Here is a 20645-nt window from a genome sequence, read left to right on the forward strand (position 1 = left end):
CTTTCCTCTGGGTTTGGTAGAATTTTAGCTTGGTTAATTATGTGTGTGTCTTAATTTTTTTGACCTATTATAAAAGCAATATACGTAAATGCAACAGAGAAAATGAAAGTCACCCATAAAATTCTACCTGTGGCCAGCTGTGATGGCTCATGCCTGTAATCTCGGCACTTTGGGAGGTCGAGGCGGGTGGATCACTTGAGGTCAGGAGTTCGAGACCAGCCTGGCCAACATGGTGAAACCCTGTCTCTACGAAAAATGTGAAAATTAGCTGGGCGTGGTGGCGGGCACCTGTAATTACAGCTACTTGGGGAGGCTGAGGCTGGAGAATTGCTCGATCCTGGGAGGTGGAGGTTGCAGTGAGCTGAGATCGCACCACTGCACTCTAGCCTTGGTGACAGAGACTCTTACCTCAAAAAAGAAAAATTCAGATACCTGTAACCTAAATAATTAATGTTTGGAAAAGTTTCATCATTGCTTGTTTCATTCAGTTAATATATTTTGAACCACTTGCCATGGTGTTACATATAGACATGTCGTGTGTGTGTGTGTGTGTGTATATGTATGTATGTATTTATTTTATGAGACAGAGTCTCACTTTGTCATCCAGGTTGGAGTTCAGTGGTACAATCATGGCTTACGGCACCCTTGACTTCCTGGGCTCAAGCAGTCCTTCTGGCTTCCCTAGTAGTTGGGACAACAGGTGCATGCCAACACACCCAGCTAATTTTTGTAGTTTTTGTAGAGGTGGGAGTTCACTAGTCTTGAATTCCTGAGCTCAAGCAATCCTCCCATCTTGGCTTCCCAAAGTGCTGGGATTATAGGCATGAGCCACTGTGCTCAGCCAGTTTTTTATTTTTAGATACAAGGTCTCGCTCTGTGGCCTAAAGCTAGATGGTGCAGTGGCACCATCATAGCTCACTACAACCTTGAGCTCCTGGGCTCAAGGAATCTTCCTGTCAGCCTCCCCAGTAGCTGGGACCACAGGCATGCACCACTACACCTAATGAAAAAAAATTTTTATAGAGATGGAGGGGGTTCTCACTTTGTTCCTCAGGCTAGTCTCAAACTCCTGGCCTCAAGCAATCCTCTGCTTCAGGCTCCTGAAGTGCTGGGATTACAGGTGTGAGCCATGGTGCCCGGCCCCTTATTCTTTTTGAAGACTGTTTTAAGAATTCCAGATTTCCAACCATGAATGTGTGATTACTAACTAGTCTCTTGTTATATGCCTCATTAACACCACACTGTCCCCCAGAAGTGCAGGCATTTAGTTTATTGTTACTCAGGAATAGATGAGAAAGGATATCAAAGATCTGAACCAGCTGATTATCATCTTGATCACTTGAGAACTCAGGTCTGTCCAATAAACACCATAATCCAAGGTGGTGGTAAATACATATTTTTATTTTTTACTTTACGTTTCTTTATTTTGAAAAATTTCAAACCTATATAAAAATTGAAGGAGTACCATAGTGTCTTAGTCCATTTTCTAGTACTTATAACAGAATATCCTAAAGTAATTTATATAGAAAAGTAATTTATTTCTTACAGTTATGGAGGCCAAGGTCAAGGGGACATATCTGGTCGGTGTTTTGCCATAGTTGGACAGACTGGTCTTGAACTCCTGACCTCAAGGCCTGCCTTGGCCTCCCAAAGTGCTGGGATTACAGGCATGAGCCACCGTGCCTAGCCACCTCGAAGCACTTTAGATGGTATGTCTTAAGAGCAAAGACATGGCCTGGTGCAGTGGCTCACGTCTGTAATCCCAGCACTTGCAAGGCTGAGGCAGGTGGATCACCTTGAGGTCAGGAGTTCGAGGCGAAACCCTGTCACTACTAAAAATACAAAAAATTAGCCAGGAGTGGTGGCATGCGCCTGTAATCCCAGCTACTCGGGAGGCTGAGGCTGGAGAATCACTTGAACCCAGGAGGCAGAGGCTGCGGTGAGCCGAGCCTCTAGCCTGGGTGACAGAGCAAGACTTGGTCTCAAAAAAAAAAAGCGAAAAAAAGAACAAAGACATTTTCCTACATAACCACAATGCCATTATCGCCCAGGCTGGAGTGCAGTGGCGTGATCACAACTCACTGCAACCTTAGCTTCCTGGGCTCAAGCGGTCCTCCCACTTTAGCCTCCCAAGTAGTTGGGACCACAGGTGCATGCCACTGTGGCTGAGTAATTTGTGTGTGTGTGTGTGTGTGTGTTTTTGTTTTTTTGTTTTTTTTTTAAATAGAGATGGGATTTTGCCATGTTGCTCAGCCTGGTCTTGACCTCCTGGGCTGAAACCATCTGCCCACCTTGAACTCCCAAAGTGCTAGGATTATAGGCGTGAACCACCGTGCCCAGGCTTTGACTGTGTTTTGATGGCAACCCATCATGTGAGGTCAGGTGTAGAAATTTCCATTTTTGGCGTCAGGTTGGCACTCCATTTTGGAGTTTCTTGGAGTTTTGGATAAGGGATGCTCAACCTGTATATTTGATATTTTATATATAGATGCTTACATCAGTACTTGGAGCTAGTCCTCAATGGTGGGATAGTTGAAAATTATCTCTACTTTGAGTTCTTGATTTGAATTCTTTTTTCTTAAGCTTTTCCTAATCTGTCAGTGTTGATTATTGCCCGGTTAGAGGTAGGATTTGTATTGTTTTTCACACTTGGGATTTCCTGTTGTCGTAAGATCACTGTGAACTCCCTTGTAGTGTTGTACATTCTTAGGACTTTCATGCTGAAATACCATGCTTTTGTGAAATGGTGGTTGTGTCTTTGCTGAGTTTAAATAGGGTCCAGGCTGGGCATGGTGGCTTATGCTTACCCCGTCTCAAAAAAAACCCTCAACTAAATATAATTAAATAGGCCAGGCTTGGTGGCTCATGCCTGTAATCCCAGCACTTTGGGAGGCCGAGGCGGGTGGATTACCTGTGGTCAGGAGTTCGAGACCAGCCTGGCTAACATGGTGAAGCCGTGTCTCTATTAAAAATATAAAAACTAACTGGGTGTAGTGGTGCACGCCTGTAGTCCTAGCTACTTGGGAGGCTGAGGCAGGAGAATCACTTGAACCCAGGAAGCAGAGGTTGCAGTGAGCCGAGATTGCACCACTGCCTCCAGCCTGGGCAACACAGTGAGACTCTCTCTCTCACACACACACACAAATAAATTGGGTTCGTAAATGGTGATTCCATCACTCACTGTCAGTCTTTTTTTTTTTTTTTTTTTTTTGAGACAGAGTCTCCTGTCACCCAGGCTGGAGAGCAGTGGTGCAATCTCAGCTTACTGCAACCTCCACCTTCTGGGTTCAAGCAAGTCTCCTGCCTCAGCCTCCTGAGTAGCTGGGATTACAGGTGCAGGCCACCACACCCAGCTAATTTGTTTATTTATTATTATTATTATTATTTTTTAGTAGAGATGGAGTTTTGCCATGTTGGTCAGGCTGGCTTTGAACTCCTGACCTCAGGTGATCCACATGCCTTGTCCTCCCAAAGTGCTGGGATTACAGGTGTGAGCCACCGTGCCCAGCCAACATTATTCACTTTTGTTGTTACATAAGATGTCCCGGCTCCACTTTGGGAGGCAGGTGGATCACCTGAGGTCAGGAGTTCGAGACCAGCCTGGGTAACATGATGAAACCCCATCTCTACTAAAAATGCAAAAATTAGCTCGGTGTGGTGGTGGGTGCCTGTAATCCCAGCCACTTGGGAGGCTGAGGCAGGAGACTTTTGAACCTGGGAGGCAGAGGATGCAGTGAGCCGATTGTGCAACTGCACTCTAGCCTGGGCAACAAGAACAAGACTCCGTCCCGCCTGCCCCCAAAAAAAGGAGAAAAAGAAATAGATGACTACATTTAAAGTATCTTCCATTTAAATCCATAGTTGGCAAATAAAGGAAAAAGCAAAGGAGGAACAGAGTGAGATAATTACTGCATTTTTACAATGTTAAATAATTACAATTAAAATTTTTGTGTACAATTCCACATTTAATAGAAAATTGCAAATGACTTATTGCCAGGTGTGGTGTCTTATGTCTATAATCCCAGTACTTTGGGAGCCCAAGGTGGGAGAATCGCTTGAGCCCTGGAATTTGAGATCAGTCTGGGCAACATAGTGAAACTTTGTCTCTACAAAAAATAAACAAAATTAGCCAGGTGTGGTAGCCTGCATCTGTAGCTGGAGGTACTGGGGAAGCTGATGTGAGAGGATTGCTTGAGCCCAGGAGGTTGAGGCTGCAGCTGACATCAAGTCACTGGACTCTACCCTGGGTGACTAATTGAGACCCTGTCTCAACGAACAAAGAATCAAACGAAAAAAACCCAAGTGATTTACTTACCATTAAATACCAAGAAAAGAATGACTGGAGTAAGCTTAGGTTTAGATACAATAAAATCATGGAGCTTAACATTTGAAAGGCATTTTTGACTTCATAGATGCATAGCAAGCAAAGTGGTCCTTTTTAAAAATGCAAGTCATGGCCGGGTGCGGTGGCTCACACCTGTACTGTAATCCCAGCACTTTGGTAGGCCGAGGCGGGCAGATCACGAGGTCAGGAGATGAGACCATCCTGGCTAACACATGAAACCCTGTTTCTACTAAAAATAAAAAAAAAATTAACCAGGTGTGGTGGCGGGCATCTGTAGTCCCAGCTACTCAGGAGGCTGAGGCAGGAGAATGGCATGAACCTGGGAGGCGGAGCTTGCAGTGAGCTGAGATTGCGCCACTGCACTCCAGCCTGGGCGACAGAGCAAGACTCTGTCTAAAAAAAAAAAAAAATATGCAAGTCACATCATGTCACTTTTCTGCTTGGCCATTGCCTACTTCTCAAACGGTTCTCCTAGCACTCTCTAATTGGTCATTCATCGTGTTTCAGCCATCCTGTGGCCTTCAGCCTATTTCTCAAACACCCCAATCTTGGGTACACTTTAGGGCTCTTGCATTTGCTAGCTTGTTTACCTGGAAAATTCTGCGGTAACTTCTTGCACATAATAAGTACTAATAAATATTGGCTGAATGCAACCAAAAAAGCTGACTTCAGTGGTAGAAGTAGTAGAAGAGAACATTACCTGCCTTAGCCTCCCAAAGTCCTGGGATTACAGGCATGAGCCAGCGCACCTGGCCTCTTGCTGTCTTTAGAGCAATTCTGCTGACGTTAGAAATAAACCTTTCTTTCTCAGACTGTGGCCATAATCTGGTTCCTTTTAATTGCTGAAGGGAGAAACTGAACCCTTAGGAACTGTTTAAACATTCTAGGTGTTTTTTAGATATATTATTCCTGTTAGAGTTTTGAACTTTGATCATCTTGTTAGAAAAAAGAGGCCAAGCCCTGTGCCTCATGCCCATAATCCTGGCATTTTGGGAGACTGAGTCATCAGGAAATCACTTGAGCCCAGGAGTTTGGTATCAGCCTGGGCAACATATGGAGACCTTATCTCTACAAAAAAAAAATTAGCCAAGTGTGGTGGTGCATGCCTGTGGTCCCAGCTACTTGGGAGGCTGAGATGGGAGGATTGCTTGAGCCTGGAAAGTTGAGGCTGCAGTGAGCTGTGATTGTTCCACTGCACTCCAGCCTGGGCAACAGAGTAGGACCCTGTCTCAAAAAAAAAAAAAAAAAAAAAAAAAAGGAATTTTTGCATTTGTTTAAAAATGAATGGTAGCAACATTTTAGATAATAACTTATGTAGTCTGTGTGAATCTCATAAAATACATGTGATTTTTAATGCTTAGAATCCTAGAATTTTAGTGAGGGAGGAGCTCTCAAGTTGTCTAATTCACTTTCATTTTACAGATAAAAACTAAACTTCTGATAGATGAAAGGATTTATACCATACTTCTATATGATAATTGTATATGGCTGAGTTGAGATTAGAACCCAGGACCCAATCTTTGATTTGATTTCTTTTCATTATGCCAATTTAGAATAAAGTTTTTTCTCTTGGTTTTCTGACCTTTGGCCACTTCATCTTTTCAAGGATCTTGTAAGTTCCTTGATATTTCTCAAAATGTCAGTTTTATTCTCTTCAGTGAAAGTTCTTGTTAAGTGAAAGTAGCCTTTCATATCCTTAAATGTGAACCTGTTCCTTATGGCTTGAGTTTTTGCACTCTCCATTATATTGGCATTTAAATAGTTGTTGGTTTTCTTTTCTGTGCCAGGTTGAGTGATACATGGTGGTAGTAAGAGCACTGGAATAGGAGTCAAGGACTGAGGTACAGCATAGCACCTCATGTATTACTTGGGTATCTCCACTTGTCTCTAACACTGAAGAGGTATAATTGGTTGTTTAAAAACTGCGGGTGTAAAACGCTAGTATCACATGAAATGGAACTGCAGAATATAAATGGATGACTCTGAAACTGCTTTTGAAACAAGCAGGAGGGCTCAGTTTCTCCATCTCTTGTGGGCTTCACCTTTTTTTTTTTTTTGAGACAGAGTCTCGCTGTGTTGCCCAGGCTGGAGTGCAGTGGTGTATCTTGGCTCACTGCAACCTCCGCCTCCTGGGTTCAAGCGATTCTCCTGCCTCAGCCTCCCGAGTAGCTGAGATTACAGGTGTGTGCCACCATGCCCGGCTAATTTTTGTATATTTAGTAGAGATGGGGTTTCACTATATTGGCCAGGCTGGTCTTAAATTCCTGACCTCAAGTGATCCACCTGCCTTGGCCTCCCAAAGTACTAGAATTACAGGTGTTAGCCACTGTGCCCGACCAGCAATCTGGTTTTAAGGGAGGCTTTGACCCCTCATTTGGTAAAAGGTTCCTTCTTTGACTGATTCCCAAAGGACATCTGGATCTATCTTCAAAAGAAGGGATATTCCACTGTCAGTATTCCTAGCTAGTTCTGGGAGAAGAGAGAACTTGATTGTTTTCAGGGTGCTGGCCAGAGTCAGGTTTTATGCCCAAGAGATGAACTGCCTTTTGTCCTTCTACCTCCTGAAGTTCAGAGCCCTGTGAAAATGAGGTGGTAAAGGTTAAGTAGCAGTAGTTTGAAAAGCGCCAGCACTGGGATGATTTTGTGGTAGCCTAGTGGAGTGGGCAGGATGCTTGCTTCAGAGGTGCTAAAGGGATGCATTTTTTTAAACAGGAAGGTTATAAATGTTTCTTTTTGATTTTAAAGCATGAGGGTTCTGGGAAAATTAGAAGATTGTACATATTCTAGGCTTCCTTGGGACTGTGTTTTTAAAAAATAAGCTTTTCTTTGGGTCAGCCAGTATGAAACTGTGCATTTGATCTCAATCCTTCAGGTCAGGCTTTTGGGGGAGAGTTAGTTGAAGAATTTGTTTAGTCTAAGAAAGTTGCTTAGCTAAATCTAGAAGAAAAAATGGAGCCTGATGTTTGAGTGCTAACTGTATTCCAGACAGACGTTATACTCCTTATATTGGTCCTTTTGAATGTTTCCATGTCCTGTAGTAATGAGGAAATTGCCTGTGAGAGTTTAAGTAAATTATACAAAGTAACACTTTTGGTTGAGAGATTTGTCTTTAATACAGAAAGGACAGGTTAGGAACTTTGAAGCTTCAACTAAATGAGTCAGTTCTCAAATGTTTGAGAAGCATGCTCAAGGTTCTAGAGGAATATCTTAATTAATTTGTACATCATGAGAGGAGTAGGGAGCAAAAATATGTATAATTTCTTTTGAATGATGCTATCTTTTTTGATGCAGTGGTGCTAAATGGGCTTTGCTTGTTTGATACTTCTTAAACGCATTAGCTAATTATTTTGTTTTAGTCTTCTCTTTTGAAATACAGATGACCCCTCTGGCTGGTTTTCTTTGGAAAGTTATCTGTCCTGACAATTATACTTCTAAAACTTCAACTTTTTTTTTTTAGTCTTCATTTCCATTGCCACCACCCTATCCTAAATTATCCTCCTATGCTGGATACTGAAATAGCTTCTGCCTGATCTACTTACTTTCACTTCGCCCCCTTATGATCCAGTGCTTTGCTCCTTTTAATCCAGTGGCCAGAGGGATTTTTTTCAAAACATAATTTGATTATGATAGATCTATGTTTGATACTTATCCATGGTTTCTCACAGCAGTTGCAGAAAAATCCAAACCTTGTTTGGCCACACTGCCCTTCTTTCAGAAATTTGAATTCCTTAAGCTTTTTCCAGTTTCAGGATTTCTCATTTTGAACTCTTTCTCATCCACTTTTTCCTGGCCACAGGTTTCAAGAGCTGACAAGTTACCTCAGTTCTTAAGAGGATCCTTCGCTTATCTCTAAATTGGATTTTCCTGTGTCCGAACCTTACTTGTTATCATAAGTTTATAATTATTTGGGTGATTGTTTGATGTGTCTCTCCTGACTGGGCCTTAGGGGCAGAGAATCTGTATTATTTTGTTCTTGTTTATATCCCTAGGAGCTCTTTTGGTAGGTATTCAATAAATGTTTGTTGAATAAAGGCAGTGGAAAAACACATAGAAGATGTGCGGTGGCAGCATTTCTCAATGCCAACAGTTGAATTGATTTACAATAGCAATTTTTAGTGTCAAAATGGAAATGTGTAGTATGGAATGTTTAGCTGTAATTTTTCTCATGGAATGGAATGTTTGAAAACCTCCAAAGTGTAAGTTTTTTTTTTTTGTTCCTCAAAAGAAAAAAGTCATATTTGGGGTTACTTTTTTTTGAGACAGAGTCTTGCTCTGTTGCCCAGGCTGGAGTGCAGTGGCACGATCTCAGCTCACTGCAACCTCCACCTCCCGAGTTTAAGTAATTCTCATGCCGTAGCCTCTAGAATAGCTGGGATTACAGGCATGCACCAGCATGCCCAGCTAGTTTCTGTATAATTAGTAGAGATGGGTTTCGCAATGTTGACCAGGCTGGTCTCGAACTCCTGGTCTCAAGTGATCTGCCAGCGGCCTCCCAAAGTGCTGGGATTACAGATAAGAGCCACCGCGCCAGGCCCAGTGTTACTCCTGAAATCGAAATCAAATGCCATATTGATTCCTGATCTTTTGTGTATGACCTTTCTTTTTTTTTTTTTTTTTTTTTTTTTTGCTACCTCTCCCTGAAAGTTTTTAGAATCTTTTTTTTCACGATTATGTACCTTGATGTGGGTCTTTTCTCACTCTTTATGCTATTATGTCTAGCGACTCATGTCTCAGGTCTGGGAAATGATTTTACAGGTTTTCCAGCTGGTGCGAAACTAGCCATTTGTTCTGATACTGTCAGTATTTAACTTTATGTTAGAAAAACATTTCATAATACAAATGAAAAATTTACGCCAGGTGCAGTGGCTCATGCACTTTGAGAGGCTGAGGTGGGAGGAACACCTGAGTTCAGGAGTTCGAGACCAGCCTGGCCAACATGGTGAAACCCCTTCTTCTAAAAAAAAAAAAAAAAAAAATTAACTGAGCATGGTGGTGCACCGCCTGTAATCCTTTGTTATTCAGGAGGCTGAGGCACGAGAATCACTGAAACTAGGAGACAGGTTTCAGTGAGCCAAGATAGTACTATTGTACTCCATCTAGCCTGGTTAACAGAGCAAGACCCTGTCTCAAAAAATAAATAAATAAATAAATAATTTAAATATTATGTATATAATATCCAGCCCAGGCTTTTCTATTTGTCATGCCCTGTTTCTTTCACATCATAGCCTTACTCAGATGTCTGCTGATCCTTGATTGAGGTGTGATGCTTGAGAGTCAGGATCTTAAATATTACTAGCGAATTCAGTGCATTGTGGTTTTGTGACTTCCCTTGTGTCTTATGGAAGTGGAGAAGTGGTTTTTACTTTGATGCATGGTTCTGAAGTACAAGGCGTCTGTCTCCTGATGCACGCTTTTTTTTTTTTTTTTTTTGAGAGACTGAGTCTTGCTGTGTTGCCGAGACTGGAGTGCAGTGGCGTGATCTCAGCTCACTGCAAGCTCCGCCTTCCAGGTTCATGCCATTCTCCTTCCTCAGCCTCCCGGCTAACTGGGACTACAGGCGCCTGCCGCCACGCCTGGCTAATTTTTTTTGTATTTTTAGTAGAGACAGGGTTTCACTGTGTTAGCCAGGATGGTCTCAATCTCCTGACCTCATGATCCACCCATCTTGGCCTCCCAAAGTGCTGGGATTACAGGCATCAGCCACCACACCCAGCCCTGATGCACACTTTTAATAATCCCTATGTTTTCCACTCCATACTCCATCCTTGTCTGGTTTAAGTTCTTAGCCTGTCAGCCGTTCAGGGGATGAATCTGCTTGGTTCTTTTCAGCATCTCTCTCTGCAACACTTAGATCTCATCTTCCTTTGCTTTGCTAACTATTCTCTTTGCTTCTCCATTTGTTTCTCTGTCATTGATGACTTCCAAGTTATATCCCCATCCTGGATATTCCTTTTTGAACATCAGACTCATATATTCAGTTATGTCCTCAATATCTCTATTCGGATATCTCATGGCATCTCAAAATTAACTTGTGCAAAACCAACCTGTTCCACCCTTGTGTTGCCTGTGTAAATTAGTGGGAACTCCATTTTATAAGTTTTTAAAATCAGAAACCTGGGAGTCATCAATCTTGGAGTCTGTCCCTTTGCTCTTGTGGCACATGTAATCACGAATAAATCCTGTTAGCTCTACCTTCAGAATATATCTCATTTTATCATTCCCTCTGCCACCAGAATGGTTTAAGCCACCTTCATCTCCTAGGTTATTTTAGTAGCTTCCTAACTGGTCTCCTTCCTTCCATTCTTGCCACCCTCCTCAACACCAAAGATATTTTGTTTATTTATTTATTTTGAGACAAGAGTCTTGCTCTGTTGCCCCAGCTGGAGTGCGGTGGCTTGATCTTGGCTCACTGCAACCTCTGTCTTCCAGGCTCAAGCAATTCTCACTGCAGGCATGCACCACCGTGCCCGGCTAATTTTTGTGTTTTTTAGTAGAGATGGGATTTCACCATGTTGGCCAGGCTGATCTCGAACTCCTGAACTCAGGTCATCCACCCACGTCAGCTTCCCAAAGTGTTGGGATTACAGGCGTGAGCCACCATGCTTGGCCAAATTTTTTATTCCTTTGGGTAAAGGGATATATTTTATTTCCTTTAATTTGGTAATATAGTGAGTTATGTTAATAGACTTTTTTTTTTCCAGTGCTCAAGCATCCTTGCATTCCTAGGATAAATGGTACTTCAACATGATTTTCTTTTCAAATATACATTCCTGGATTTAGGTTATAAATTATTTAGAATTTTTGCATCTGTAATTTACAAGTGTTATATCATATTCTAATTTCAGGCCTTGTCCAGTTTTGTTAAGAAAACAAGCTGTGCTGTTTTTCCTCTCTTGATTCTCAGTAATAGTCTCTTTAAGATAGTGATTATTCATTCTTTTTGGTAGATCATGCCTATAAGACCTGGGCATGTATGTTTTTATTGTGGGAATATATTGTTTTTACTTTTCTTGTTATGAAATACATAATTTATTTTAAAATACGTATATACAAAGTTTGTGTTCCTTTAAAGAATAATAGCTAAAAATAAATTGCGTGCCCCCACAACTAACCATTGTCAGACAGAACATCCTTTACCCTCTATTTTATTTATTTATTTTCCTCCACCCTTCCAGAGTATACACCCCTTTGGAGCCTCAGAGCGTTTTCCTTTCTCTCACTGCTTTAGATATTCTGTTCAGATTTTCATATTAATGATTCTTTTGCTTTTAAGCCAAATGTGCTACTGAAGTTTAAGTCCTAAATAATAGTTTTTCCTGCTTTAAAAAATATTTTTATGTCAATGAAATCATACTGGTGGATGTATTTTCTCTGATTTTCTGCTTTTGCCTCTCATTTTTGAGCTTGATCTGTGTTGGTGCATTTATAGAAATACTTTTCTGCTGTGTGCTGTCTTATGCTATCAATGTGCTGTATGATTTACCTGTTCTTAGCATGTATTTAGGTTATTTCTGGTTCTTGCTGTAACAAACAGTGCTGCATTTAGTGCTTGTGTATGTTTCTCCTGATGCATGTGTGCATTCCCTTCTCTGAGGTGTATATGTTGCTGGGAATGGGACTGAATAGTAGCTTTTGCACCTGATCCTCATTATTAGGTAGTACAGCTGTTTTTTGAAGTGATCATATGAATTTTACACTCCTAGCAGTACATGGGAATTGCCTGGTTGTTCCATAGCGTGGATATCATGGGTGTACAATAGTATCTTGGTTTTTTTTCTCTCAGTTTATGGCATAATTTACGTACAGTAAAATTCACCACTCCCTCCCGCTTGTTTTTTTTGAGACAGAGTCTCGCTCTGTTGCCCAGGCTGTAGTGCAGTGGCACGATCTTGGCTCACTGCAACCTTTACCTCCTGGGTTCAAGCGATTCTCCTGTCTCAGCCTCACAAGTAGCTGGGATTACAGGTACCTGCCACTACGCCTGGCTAATTATTGCATTTTCAGTAGAGACAGAGTTTCACCATGTTGGCCAGGCTGGTCTCGAACTCCGTACCTCAGGTGATCCGCCCACCTTGGCCTCCCCAGATGTTGGGATTATAGGCATGAGCCACCATGCACAACCAAATTCACCCTTTTTAGTGTACAAGTATACAGCTTTGTGAGAGTTTGATTTCTTTAGTTCAAATTTGTTTTGAAGTTATATTTGGTATTTTAACAGTGCTATTTAAATGTATGCCATATATGGCTTGAATACTATTATCCTAGTACAGATGGTCCTGACTTATGATGTTTTTATGTCCCTGTAAACCCACCGTAAGTTGAAAATATTAAGTTGAAAATGCATTTAATACGCCTAACCTGCTGTAGGTCCTAACTTAGCCTACCTTAAATGTGCTTAGAACACTTACATTAGTTTACAGTGGGCAAATCATCAAACACAAAGCCTATTTTATAATTAAGTATTGAATATCTTATATAATTTATTGAATACTAAAGTGAAAAACAATAGTTGTATAAGTAGTCGGAGTATGGCTTTTCTTAAATGCATATCTTTTTCATATACCATCATAAACTCAAAAAATCATAAGTCAGGGTATGCTGTATATTTTATTGGTGCTACCATCTCCCATTTTAAAATCCAGGAAATTCACCTTTTTTGTCTGTATAGTCTTGTAAGTTTTGACAGATATATATACAGATATGTAGTCACCACCCATGATGCTTTTTTAATTAAAAAAATATATTTTTGAGACAGTCTCACTGTCACCCAGGCTGGAATGCAGTGGTATGATCGCAGTTCACTGCAGCCTCAAACTCCTGGCCTTAAATGATCCTCCTGCCTTAGCCTCCCAAAGTGCTAGGATTACAGGAATGAGCCAGTGTGCTCTGCCACCACCATAATTAAGATCCAGAACAGTTTCATCGTCCCAGAAACTTTCCCTGTATCCTTTTGTAGTCGGCTTCTTTCTTCACCCCCAGCTCCTGGTGACCACTGATTTGTTCTCTGTCCTTGCAGTACTGTCTTTTCTAGAATGTCATATAAATTGAATCCTATATCATATAGCCCTTTGAGTCTGGCTTCTTTTACTTAGTGTGAAGTATTTGAGATTTATTTGTCTTGTGATGTGTATTAGCAATTTTTATTTCTTTTTTTCTTTTTGGAGACAACATCTTGCTTTGTCACCAGGCTGAAGTGCAGTGGCATGATCATAGTTCACTGTAGGCTTAAACTCAAGCAATCCTCCCACTTCAGCCTCCTGAGTAGCTGGGACTGCAGGCGCACACCACCATGTTCAGCTAATTTTTTTTTCTTGGTAGAGACAGGATCTCACTCTGTTGCCCAGGCTGATTTCAAACTCCTGGCCTCAAGCAATCCTCCCACCTCTGCCTTGCGAAGTGCTGGGATTACAGGTGTGAACCACTACAGCTGGCTAACAGTTCATTTCTGTATATTGCGGGATAGTATCTCATTGTACAGATGTACCACATTTTGCTTGAATATTCATTCTTCAGTTGATAGACATTTGGACTGCTTCCTCCTTTTGCCTGCTGTGAGTAATGCTGCTATGAATAAATATTTGTGTGTAAGTTTCTATGTGGACATACAGTTTCATTATTCTTGGGTAGATAAACCTTGGAGTAATTGCTGGGTTGGGTGGTAATTTCTGTTTAACTTTTAAAGAAATAGCTAAGCTGTTTTCCAAAGTGGCTTCACCATCTTACATTCAAGTTTTTGTTTTTGTTTTATTTGAGACAGAGCCTTACTCAGTTGCCCAGGCTGGAGTGCAATGGCAAGATTATAGTATAGCTCACTGCAGCCTCAATCTTCCAGGCTCAAGCGATCCTCTCACCTCAGCCTCCCAGGTAGCTGAGAGTACGGGTGTGTGTCACCATGCCTGGCTAAGTTTTGATTTTTAGTAGAGATAACGTCTCGCTGTGTTTCCCAGGCTGGTCTTGAACTTCTGAGCTCAAGCAATCCTCCTGCCTTGGCCTTCCAAAGTGCTGGGATTGCAGGTGTGAGCCACCAAGCCCAGCCAAGGTTTTTGTGTTTTAGTAAAATTTTTGCTTTTCCTGGCAATATTTTTTTTTTCTGAAATTCACTTTGACATTGGTATGGTCACTTCAATTCTTTTCATGCTTAGTTTTTGCATGGTATATTTCTTCCGTCCTTTTGTGTTATACTGTCTGTTTCATTATATTTGTAGTTGGACCTTGATTTTTTTTTTCCTAATTCTTTTAGTTGGGATGCGTGGACCTAATGTGTGTCTAATTTTTCTTTTTTTTTTTTTTTTGAGACGGAGTCTCGCGCTGTGTCACCCAGGCTGGAGTGCAGTGGCGCGATCTCGGCTCACTGCAAGCTCCACCTCCCAGGTTCACGCCATTCTCCTGCCTCAGCCTCCGAGTAGCTGGGACTACAGGCGCCCGCCACCATGCCCGGCTAGTTTTTTGTATTTTTAGTAGAGACGGGGTTTCACCATGTTAGCCTGGATGGTCTCGATCTCCTGACCTCGTGATCCACCCGCCTCGGCCTCCCAAAGTGCTGGGATTACAGGCTTGAGCCACCGCGCCCGGCCTAATTTTTCCTAATGTGTCTTTTACTTGGGATGCTTGGACCATGTGCATTTAATTATTGATATGGTTGGTTTAAGTCCACCATCTAGCTACTTGTTATTTATTTATTTTTAGAGCCAAGGTCTCGCCGTGTTACCCAGGCTAGGGTGCCAGTGGCATGATCATGGCTCACTGAAGCTTCTAACTTCTGGGCTCAAGCAGTCATCTCACTGTAGCCTCCCGAGAAGCTGGGATTACAGGCATATGCCACCAAGCCTAGCTGACTTTTTTTTTTTTTTTTTTTTTTGAGGTGGAATTTTGCCCTTGTTGCCTAGGCTGGAGTGCATGGTGCGATCTTGGCTCACCGCAGCTGGAGTGCATGGTGCGATCTTGGCTCACCGCAGCCTCTGCCTCCTGGGTTCAAGCGATTCTCCTGCCTGTCTCCCGAGTAGTTGTGATTACAGGTGCCTGCCACCATGCCCAGCTAGTTTTGTATTTTTAGTAGAGACGGGGTTTCACTATGTTGGCCAGGTTGGTCTTGAACTCCTGACTTCGTGATCTGCCCACCTCAGCCTCCCAAAGTGCTGGAAGGCTGAAGCTGGCAGATCACGCCTGTGCTGGGAGGCTGAGGCAGGCAGCCACTGCGCCTGTCCCTAAAATCTTTTGTCTTTTCTAAGATAGACATTTAATGCACACAACACATTTTGATATGCTATGTTTTAATTTTCATTCAGCTTAAAATATCTAATTTTTCTTCTGATTTATTCTTTAACTTACTGATTATTTAGAAGTGCAGTATTATATTTGGGGAATAAAAATCCAGAGATCTTTGTTACTGATTTCTAATTTAATTCCATTGTGGTAAGAGAACATACCTTGTATGATTTGAATCCTTTTAAATTGATTGAGGCTTGTTTTATGGATCAGTATAAAGTGTTTTGATAAAGGTTCCGCAGGCACTTAAAAAGAAGGTGTGTTCTACTGTTGTTAGGTAGAGCATTCTATTAATGTTGATTGGCTTGTTGATTGATAATGTTCAAGTCTTCTGTATTCTTACCGATTTTCTATTCTATCAGTTATAGAGAGAGGGTGTTAAAATCTCAATTCTGTTTGTTTTTTGCTTCTTGTATTTTGAAATTTACTTATAAGGTACATAAACATTTATGATTGTCGTCGTCTTGATAAATTGGTCTCTGTCATTTTGAAATGACAGAATTTACTTTGTTAATAATAATATAGCTGCTCATGCTTTTCATTTGATTAGTGTTTATATGGCATATATTTTTCTATTTAAAAATACTTACACCTGTGTCTTTATGTTTAAAGTGGTTTTTTTTTTCCAAGCATCATGTAGTTGGATCTTGCTTTTATCCAGTTTGATAGTGTTTGCCTTTTAATTGGAGTTTGTAGACTGTTTATGTTTAATATGATTACTGATTTTTTTTTTTTGAGATGGAGTCTCGCTCTGTCACCCAGGCTGGAGTGCAGTGGCACGATCTCAGCTCACTCCAACCTCCACCTCCTGGGTTCAAGTGACTCTCCTGCCTCAGCCTCCCAAGTAGCTGGGACTATAGGCACCTGCCACCACACCCAGCTAACTTTTGTATTTTTAATAGAGACGGGGTTTCACCATATTGGCCAGGCTGGTCTCGAACTCCTGACCTTGTGATCTGCCTGCCTCGGCCTCCCAAAGTGCTAGGATTACAAGTGTGAGCCACTGCGGCCGACCGTTTACTGATTTTTATAGAGTTTAAATCTACCATCTTTTCTGTTTGTCCGATGTGTTTGTTTTGTTTTTTTAAAATGGACTGTCACTCTGTCATCTAGGCTGGAGTGCAGTGGTGCAATCTCGACTCACTGCAACCTTTGCCTCCTGGGTTCAAGCAGTTTTCCTATCTCGGCCTCCCAAGTAGCTGGGATTACAGGTGCCTGCCACCATGCCTGGCTAATTTTTTTTCATTTGTTTGTTTGAGATGGAGTCTTGCACTGTCACCTGGGCTGGAGTGCAGTGGCGTGATCTTGGCTCACTGCAATCTCCGCCTCCTGGGTTCAAGCTATTCTCCTGCCTCAGCCTCCCATGTAGCTGGGATTACAGGTGCCCATTACCACTCCCAGCTAATGTTTTGTATTTTTAGTAGAGACAGGGTTTCACTATGTTGGCCAGGCTGGTCTCAAATTCCTTATCTCATGATCTGCCCGCCTCGGCCTCCCAAAGTGCTGGGATTACAGGCGTGAGCCACCGTGCCTGGCCTAATTTTTGTATTTTTAGCAGAGACGAGGTTTCACCACGTTGGCCAAGCTGGTCTCGAATTCCTGACCGCAAGTGATCCCCCGTCTCGGCCTCCAAAAGTGCTGGGATTACAGGAGTGAGCCACACCATGCCTGGCCTGGATTGAGAATTTTTTAGTGGTTCATTTTTAGCTTCTTTCTTGGCTCATTAGCACTTTGTTATTTTAGTGGCTGCTTTAGTGTTTATTGAATTCAACTTGTGAAACTTGGTCTTTAATAGTATTCCACTTCACCTACATTATAAGAACCTTACAGCAGTACACTTCATTTTCCTCTCAATCTTTGTGCTTTGTCATACACTTCACTTGTACCTATGTTGTAAACTCCACAATACATTATTATTTTTCATTTAAGTAGTCAATTTTTTTAAAACAATTTTTTGAGATGGAGTCTCACTCTGTTGCCCAGGCTAGAGTGCAGTGGCGCAATCTCGGCTTACTGCAGCCTCTGCCTCCTGGGTTCAAGTGATTCTCATGCCTCAGCCTCCTGAGTAGCTGGGATTACAGGTGCACGCCGTCATGCCTGGCTGATTTTTGTATTATTAGTAGGGATGGGGTTTTGCCATGTTGGCCAGGCAGGTCTCAAACTCCTGAGCTCAAGTGATCCGCCTGTCTAGGCTTCCCAAAGTGCTGGGATTACAGGCATGAGCCACCGTGCCTGGCCTAAAAAGATTTTAAAAGTAAGAAAAAATGTCTTTTACTTTATGTATTTTCCATTTCTGGTGTTCTTTATTGCCTATGAGCAGTTCCAGATTCTCATCTGCCAGATTTTCTTTATTTTTTCTCATCAGTTCAGATTTTCTTTCTGCCAGAGGACTTCCTTTAATGTGTTTCTTGCAGTGTAGGTCTGCTGGTGATATCTTTAAGCTTTTGTGTGTTTGAAAAAGTACTTCCTCTTGTTTTTGGAAAGATATTTTCCTTTGATACAGAATTCTAGGTTGACAGGTTTTTTTTTTTTCTCTTTGTGTACTTTAAAGATGTTGCTCCACTGTCTCTAACTTGCATTATTTCTCCTGTGAAATCTGTTGTTATTTTAATCTTTGTTCTTCAGTGAGCATTTTATCTTTTTTGCCTTTTTTGGTTAATTTTTAAGATTTTCTTTTTATCACTGCTTTTCAGCAGTGTGTTTATTATATACTTTGTTGTAGTTTGCTTCATATTTCTTGTGTTTGAATTCTCTTGAGCTTCTTGGATAATATTTAAGTATTCAGCTATTATTTGTTGAAATATTTTTCTTTTGTACTTCCCCACCGCATCTGGAGTCTGTAATTACATGTATATTTAGCTGCTTGTAGTCATTCGCTCACTGACGCACTGTTTGTTTTTTTAGTCATTTTATTCTCTTTGTTTTGGGTAGTTTCTACTGATGTATCTTCATTTCACTAGTCTTTATCTTTCCCGTGTTAAATCTGCTGTTACTGTCATCCAGAATTCTACCTTTTATCTTTAAAAATTCAGTTTGTTTCTTTTTTTTCTTTTTTTTTTTTTTTGAGACGGAGTCTTGTTCTGTCACCCAGGCTGGAGTGCAGTGGCATGATCTTGGCTCACTGCAACCTCCGCCTCCCAGGTTCAAGCGATTCTCCTGCCACAGCCTCTCAAGTAGCTGGGATTACAGATGTGCACCACCACGTCTGGCTGGTTTTTGTACTTTTAGTAGAGACAGGGTTTCACCATGTTTGCCAGGCTGGTCTTGAACCCCTGACCTCAGGTGATCCACCTGCCTCAGCCTCCCAGAGTGCTGGGATTATAGGCGTGAGCAACGGCGTCTGGTTTGTTTCTTAAAAAACATCTTACATTTCTCTGCTTAACATGCTCAATGTTGAACATGTGAAATATAATAACTGTCTTCATAATCTCTTCTGATTTCATCTCTGTATCATTTTTGGGTCTGTTTTTATGTCTTCTATTTTTCTTGTCATTATGGGTCAGATTTTCCCGGTTCTTTATAATCCTAATACATTCTGTTTAGATGAAAGACATTGTGAATTTTACTTTGGGTTGTGGATATTTTTGTATTCATGTCGGTATTTTTGAGCTTTGTTCTGGAGTGCAAATGAGTTAGCTGGAAACTAATTCTTTTGAGGCTTGCTTTTTAGCTTTGTTAGGTAGGGCTTATCCTTTGTGTGTTTATTTTTGTAAGGGTATACAGATATACATGTTTTCTCATTTCCCTCCTTATTTATTCTTATTTAATGCTATAACAATCTTTTTCCTTATATTCCTAACATTCTTAGTTAGGGAGTAATTACCTCTTGCTGAATTGTTGCATTAGCTTCTTAATTGGCACTCTAGTTCCCAGACTTTTTCTGTCTCTAATGCAGTGTACAAACTACTGTCAGAATGATTCTAAAGCACAATTCTGATATTGTCACTGCATTACTTTTCAGTGCCTACACCAGTAGGATTCACTTAAATTATTCCCCTAATGGTAATATAAAAAAAATTTTTGAGCTCAAACTCTCATTCTCTCTCTGTATACATATTTGTTTATACATAAGGTCACATACTACATATGTAAGTTAGCATTTTTTATGTGTTCATTTTGAAATAACTCTAAACAGTAGTGTCCAATCTTTTGGCTTCCCTGGGCCACATTAGAAGAATTGTCTTGGGCCACACGTAAAATACACTAATGATAGCTGATGAGCTAAAAATTAAAAATCGCCAAAAAAAAAAAAAAAAAAAAAAAAAACCAAAAAAACACGCAGTGGCTTTTTTTTTTTTTTTTTTTTCTGTATTTTTCTTTTTCCCGAGATGAAGTCGTGCTCTGTAGCCCAGGCTGGAGTGCAGTGGCGTGATCTTGGCTCACTGCAACCTCCACCTCCCAGGTTCAAGCAGTTCTCCTGCCTCAGCCTCCCAAGTAGCTGGGATTAAAGATGTGAGCCACCATACCTGGCTATTTTTCTTTTTTTTTTTTTGTATTTTTAGTAGAGACAGGATTTCATCATATTGGCCAGGCTGGTCTCGAACTCCTGACCTTGTAATCCACCTGCCTTGGCCTCCCAAACTGCTGGGATTACAGGTGTGAGCCACCGATCCTGGCCTTTTTTTTTTTTTTTTTTTTTTTTGAGATGGAGTCTCACTTTGTCACCCAGACTGGAGTGCAGTGGCACGATCTCGGCTCACTGCAACCACCACCTCCCAGGTTAAAGCAATTCTCCTGCCTCAGCCTCCCAAGTAGCTGGAATTACAGGTGCACGCCACCACTCCCAGCTAATTTTTTGTATTTTTAGTTGAGATAGGTTTCACCATATTGGCCAGGCTGGTCTTGAACTCCTGACCTCAAGTGATCCACCTGCCTGGGCCTTCCAAATGCTGCTGGGATTGCAGGCATGAGTCACCGTGGCAAGCCAATTGTGTTTTAAGAAAAGTTTGTGAATTAGTGTTGGGCCACATTCAAAGTTTACAAATTTGTGTTGGGCCGCATTGAAAGCTGTCCTGGGCTGTGTGCGACCTGCTGG

The 20645-nt window shown here is 41.4% G+C and overlaps 1 protein-coding gene across 11 annotated transcripts in view; it reads left to right on the top strand.

Moving 5' to 3' along the window:
• ASXL1 (ASXL transcriptional regulator 1) overlaps nt 1-20645 on the top strand; it is a 76336-nt gene that overhangs the window by 16861 nt on the left and 38830 nt on the right. The window lies entirely within an intron of this gene.

Source organism: Papio anubis, chromosome 16, assembly GCF_008728515.1.
Source record: "Papio anubis isolate 15944 chromosome 16, Panubis1.0, whole genome shotgun sequence".
Lineage (NCBI taxonomy): Eukaryota > Metazoa > Chordata > Mammalia > Primates > Cercopithecidae > Papio > Papio anubis.